Genomic DNA, 5,865 nt, shown 5'->3' with positions numbered 1-5,865 from the left:
AAAAAAAAAACAACGATAACCAAAGAGCCAACTGAGCAGTAAATGCTGAGCACCATCAACCCGTGCCCAGGAAGCGGCTCTCTTTGCCCACCGAAGCACTTCTGCCACTGCTGCTGCCCACTCCCCCCTCCCAAGACCCCCCGGTATCCTCACCTTTCCCAGCCCCCAGCTCCTGTTGATGGGTTCGCAGTCCTCCGGTGCAGCACTGCTGCTCACAGCAGCCTCAGGGCTGCGCTGGGTTCCTGTTTTCTGCACTTCCTCCCCCAGCCCCCAGCGCAGCAGTTCCCTCCGCTCCGATGAGGTGAACGCTGCACAAAGTGCTCTGTCAGTGGGTAGGGCTCAACGGGGCACGAAGGCATGGATTGTGCCAAAACCAATGTTGGCTCCTGCCAAGAAGTGCCTGAACCCCCATGGCCAGAGATCCCAAAGAAGAGAGCTGCAAAATCTGCTGGTTGCAGTGCCAGTGCAATGCTGGGCTCAGCACTTTAAAGCACAAATCAAAACCCAAATATACACATTATATATCCATATATCTACATATCTACATGTATCTACATATGGATGTATAATCTACAGACAGTCTGACGTAGGAATACTGGAAGGATTCAAGTGAAGAGCCCTAAGCATGTTCAGACCAAACTCTCCCTTCAGTGCTTGCTGCTGGAAATGCCCAATTTTGGAACAGGCACGAACCACTTCTGCACCAAATGAACTTCTGAAACCAAATCGACCTCCTTTCAGAATGAGTCAAGCGATGATGCAAAGAATGGCTCCTGCAGCGCTCAGTTCTGTCCGACACGGCGAGACCTTCCTGCAGATTAAGCAGGCAGGGCTCAGTACCCACACCAGAGGATGCAACGGGTTGAGAAGTTTGAAGCAGAAACCATCAGGTGAAGTCCCACGTCTTCCATCAGTCAAAGCTGTTGGCCATGCTGTGACATTGGAGCAGGAGCTCCTTCAAAGTTTCTTGTTGATTTATTTAGTCCAAGCTTGAACCATTCCGTATGGAGATACCACATCTTTAACAAATCCAATTCACCCAAATGGTCTCATTTCAGCCCTGCAGATGGGCAGGCCCTGAATTTGAGTCCTCTGCAGAAAACTCACACCACGGGCTTCAAGGAAACTTACATTACCTGTAGTTCTTGCACCTATTAAATGCAGCTGGGCCATCATTCTTACAGCACCCTATAATTAACTTCTGTTCCAATGGCATCGTCAGATTACAGTAGTGAATATGAAGAGACTTCTTTGGCTACAAAGGATGGGGGAGGATGGTGCTGTACGTCCCACCCCAGGCAGCAGCACAGCGAGAGGGATTTGATTTAGTGAGAACTGTTGATGATAGCTGGAAGGTTGGACTGGATGATCTTGTAGGTCTTTTCCAACCTGGGTGTTTCTGTGATTCTGTGATTCCAGCCCATGGGCACCAACCACCACGTCTTCCCTGTGGGTTGTACAACTCCAGTGCAGGGTTGGGTTACATCTACCTGAGAATAAATAAAAGCAAACCCCGACAGACCTTCGGATTTATTGGAGCTGCTTTTTAAACCACAGCATTCTTGGGTTTTTTTGGTCATGGCAGCAGAAGCTGAAGATGCTGAGAGGGGAAAGGTCGTCTCTGCGGGCATTCAATCAGAAGAAACAGATCTGATGGAATTGACACATAAGGAAATGCACACAGAGGGCTGTGGAGACCTCTGATGTTCACACGGGGACACAACGCAACTTCCATCTGAAAAATAATCTTTATTATATACAGGAGCAGGCGCCCCAGGAAGATATAGGCAAAGTTTTTGGTCAGAGAAGTGTATGCAGCTGAGAAAGTCCACAGAGATCGTCAGGGTAGCACACAAAGGGAGATGTAGTGCCCGCAGCGCCACAGATCCCATTGTTCTAGGTACAGTGCTGAACTCAATCCACCTTCAAAGAGGCTTTGCAGCAGCTGGGGACTGCTGGGTTACCAGCAGCATCAGAACCCCTCTTTCCCACGTGGAAAAATGCAAGCTGAGCACTATGCCACAAAGCAGCCAGGACCCTCCCAGCAAGGACCCTGAACGCATCGCAGCTTGGCCAACAGCAGGAAGCTCTGCTCAACCAGCCCTGCACTCAACATTCTCCCTTTGGAAGAGGACTGTCCCAACTCCATGACAGAGTTCCATAGAAAAGCACAGCTTCCCACGCATCCCGTATGACCAAATCCATCCACACGGTTTGCCTCAGAGTCAGAACAGCCCAGGGCCCAGCGCCAGCGCCGCACAACTTCTCCATAAGCAGGGACACCAAAGGCTCAGAACTCCTCTCCCTTCCCCAGCGCCGGGGGAACCCTTTCAGTTCAGGATCTTCTGCCTTTGACTCTGGCCCCTGTGATGGAACCACGCGATGGAACCCTCCAACACAGCCCACATGGCTTTAAGCTGGCGCAGCAGAGCAGGAAGAGGGAGCACAGCTGCTCTCCTTTTGAGAGGTTACTGAAGTGAGAGATAAAAAGCTCTTGCCTCATATTCAATAATTACATTTCTGAAGCTATTTTACAAGGCAGTCAGAGCAGACATACAGCTGTCTTTAAATGCAGTGCTCAGCAGGTCCAGATGTACTGATTTTGGCCCTACTTCAACCGTAGATGTAACTGAGCAGGAAATGGGAAATTCACATTCCTTCAAGTGTCCACAGTTTCCTTAGGATATGCATCTCAAACAGCACTGAGCCATGGAGCAAACAGGAGACGTGAGGAAGGGAAGGAGCTTCCCTGCCTGGTGCACAGCTCCAGAGCTTCCCCCCCCCAGCTCAACAGACTCAGGACGAGGGTGAATGAAGATCTGGCATTTTCTGGAAGCGTTGCAGCAATCCAGGAAGAATTTACTCATTCCTACCGTGGTAAAATGCTCCATAAAATGAGCAGTGCTCCCTCTGGGTACAGGAACAGATACAGCGACTGTTAGCAGGAGGAGCCCAGCTCAGAAAAAGTACTGCTCAATCATTTAAAACCACAGAACGAAGTGAGAGATGTCCTGGAAACACCTCTGGCAACAGCCCTGGCTGCCGCCCATCCCAACAACGAGCACCCAGGGCACGCATCAACCACTGGGCAGTGCTGCCCATGGGGGACTCGCAAAGAAGGCGGTGGGTGAAGCGCCTGTTTCAGCTGCCCTGCGGATGGGGAGTGCAGGCCCAGGATCACAGAGGGCTGTGGCTCAAGGAAGGGCCGCTGCTCCTGCTCAGAGGTGGCCTGTGAAGCACAGGAAGAGCAGGACGTGAAGGGCAAGCAGGTACAGGGCCACCAGCATGGGCAAGTGGGTCCGGGAGCGGAAGAGAGAGCGTAACAGGCGCCGCAGTCCGGGGATATTCCGAGTCTGCAAGAGGGAAAGAGAGGTTGGTCAAGAACGGCTGAGTGCCCACGACCCTCCCCCAGAGTTCTCTGACCACAAAGACAAGTCTAAGCTTATCAGCACGAACTTTTCCAAACCCATTCCACTGCCAGATCTGACCTCCAGAGCCACTCCCCATCAGAAAAGATGCTCTCTTCAGATTCTCTGCCAGCCAGCTCTCTTCAATTTCAATAGAAAAAGGGCAACGAAACGCCGAACATCTCCCCTGGACATTTGCTCCTTACAAACATCTTAGCCCCTCAAGTGAAATACAAACAAAAGGACCAATGGTACTTTTCTGCTATAGGCTCAAGCTCCTAGGAATCCCAACTCACCCTCCCTCCAGGCTGGAAGAAGGGAATGTGTATTCGTTTAGATCTTTCAGCCTCACCACTGAAAGGACTTCAGGTCCTTCTGAGCAGGGCTGTCCTATGGTGATCCACCACAAAGCACCTCTCCTGGCAGAGCCACAGAACGAGGCAAACCAGCAGAGCAAGCCAAGAGCAGAAAGCCACACAAACCCACTGCCCAAACTGACTCAAAGATGCCCACAGAAGAACTTTGCTGCTATAGGCTCACAGTTCTCAGCTCACGTTTTCTTACACCAGACTGAGCTCACACCATTGGCAGCTGTGAGAGAAAATACTTACTTTGCTGAAGTTATTATCCGTGGAGTCAATCAGCAAGGAATGCTCGTGACCTGGAGCCATATCGATGCTGGTGCTCAGGGAGGACGTCCACTCACTCGACTCCAACCTGACACAAAACAGACACACAACCATGAAACCAATGAGCAGAACCACGGGGTGACCCAAGTAGCAACACTCTGTTTTCCTCAGATGTGGTTTCAAAATGAAGTCATTCCCAATTTGTGGAGGTAGGTGAAACTGGGGCAGAGCTGGAATCTTGTGATCTCCATACAAATTGTAGACAGGAGGGTTCAGCTGCTGCCCACGGAGCCCTTTTTTCCTCACCCATCTCCCATCACTTTACAACTCTTCAATTTCTTTTGGTGCTGCTGCTTTTCTTTGCAGGAATTACAAACTTTGACTTACCTGAGGTGCCTGTGTTTGGCTGTCAGTGGAATTTCATAGTGTGTGACTTACAAGAGGGCCAGGCAGATGACTGAACTCTTTCAAATGCCATGAAATTAATTTGGAAGCCAGCTCTGCTCCCAGAAGTGCTGGTTCTTGCTAACTATTTCCCAGCGACAGACTTTCAAGAGTGGTAAGATACTGTTAAAGCATGAAAGCAGCACTGTCAGGATCAGTGATGTGAAATCAGCTGATATGAAGTGAGGGAACTTCCACAGACTTTAATGCTGGAAGGGGATAACGTTGCCTGAGTTGTGTAGCAGCTGCCAGCGAACTTCACCTCCGGTATTTCCATCCAGACCATTATTTTTTGTCAGAATAAGCATTTGTGTCAGAAGGAAAACCACAACGGAGACGCAGAAGATTCTAATAGTGAGATTTACGTGAATTGCTGCACTCAAGCTGCTAGGGGATGCATGCAGCACAAGTAGCTACAACAAAGCTCAGTGACCAAATTCATTTCTACAGCCAACGACAAGACAGAGGCACAGGGCTCGCTGCTCCTCAGCCTGACATCCAGCCCAGGTCAGCCTCCTTTTCTCTACTGGCTATAAACAGCATCTCTCAAGCAACCCGGGATCCACAGGGCACTGGGTATGAAGAACAAGGTGCTGGCAGCAAAGAGCTTGGGAGGGGGCACGTAAGAAGGCACAGGGGGTGGCACGTGGACCTTCTAATATTAAATGGCTGCTGAAACACAAATAGGAGGGAAAAAACCTGCCAGCCCAAAACTCCAGCTGAGCATCAGGACCAAGAAGTAACCAAACCTGGGATGCAACGACATCCTGAAGTGTGGCTGAAGGCTTCATACAGGAGGCATCCTGAAAACAACACTACTGACACCACAAGACAAGAAAAGGAATGACTTGCTGCCTGAGAAGGTGGGAATCAAGATGAGAAATAAACTCTTGTTTAAAGGAAATTAATGGAAAGCAGCAGCAGCAGCACCTACTGACTGCCTCAGGAAGAAGAATGAACCTAACAGCACCAGCCCATTCCCTCGAAGCAGCAGCATCCTACTCCCTCTTATGTCTCAATAACGTACAAAGGGGCTGATTTTCATCCAAGATAGAGCTTCTCTCTAAGAGAAATGCTGCATGTACTCCTTTGTTTTCTGTCTGGGCAGAGAGGAACCCAACGAGGCGTAGAGTCTTGCACCTGGGGATGGATAACTGCAGGCATCAGTGCAGGTTGGGGCATGAGCTGCTGCAGAGGAGCTGTGCAGAGAAGGACCTGCGGGTCCTGGTGGGTGTATGGGGCTGCTGAATCACAGCCTGAACCTTTGACTGACCACCTGAGGCGAGCAGTGAATCAGCCACGGGAGCACAGGTGAAAGCAATTCACCTGTGCTGCAGGAAGGGGTAGAGCCTGGCTGCACCTCTCCTAGAGCCATTTAAGAGCTG

The 5,865-nt window shown here is 50.4% G+C and overlaps 1 long non-coding RNA gene across 1 annotated transcript; it reads right to left on the bottom strand.

The window, feature by feature from the left end:
* Window positions 1-1,729: 1,729 nt before the first annotated feature.
* On the bottom strand, window positions 1,730-5,679 carry LOC109370598. Its single transcript, XR_004158917.1, has 2 exons — window positions 4,019-5,679; window positions 1,730-3,353 (listed from the first exon to the last, which is right to left on the bottom strand). It is a non-coding gene; the product is annotated as an uncharacterized LOC109370598 (long non-coding RNA).
* Between the last annotated feature and the right edge of the window lie 186 nt (window positions 5,680-5,865).

This window comes from Meleagris gallopavo, chromosome 1, assembly GCF_000146605.3.
Source record: "Meleagris gallopavo isolate NT-WF06-2002-E0010 breed Aviagen turkey brand Nicholas breeding stock chromosome 1, Turkey_5.1, whole genome shotgun sequence".
NCBI classification, from domain to species: domain Eukaryota; kingdom Metazoa; phylum Chordata; class Aves; order Galliformes; family Phasianidae; genus Meleagris; species Meleagris gallopavo.
Note: the sequence above shows the minus strand (reverse complement) of the source record. Positions and strands in the feature narration are given on the sequence as shown.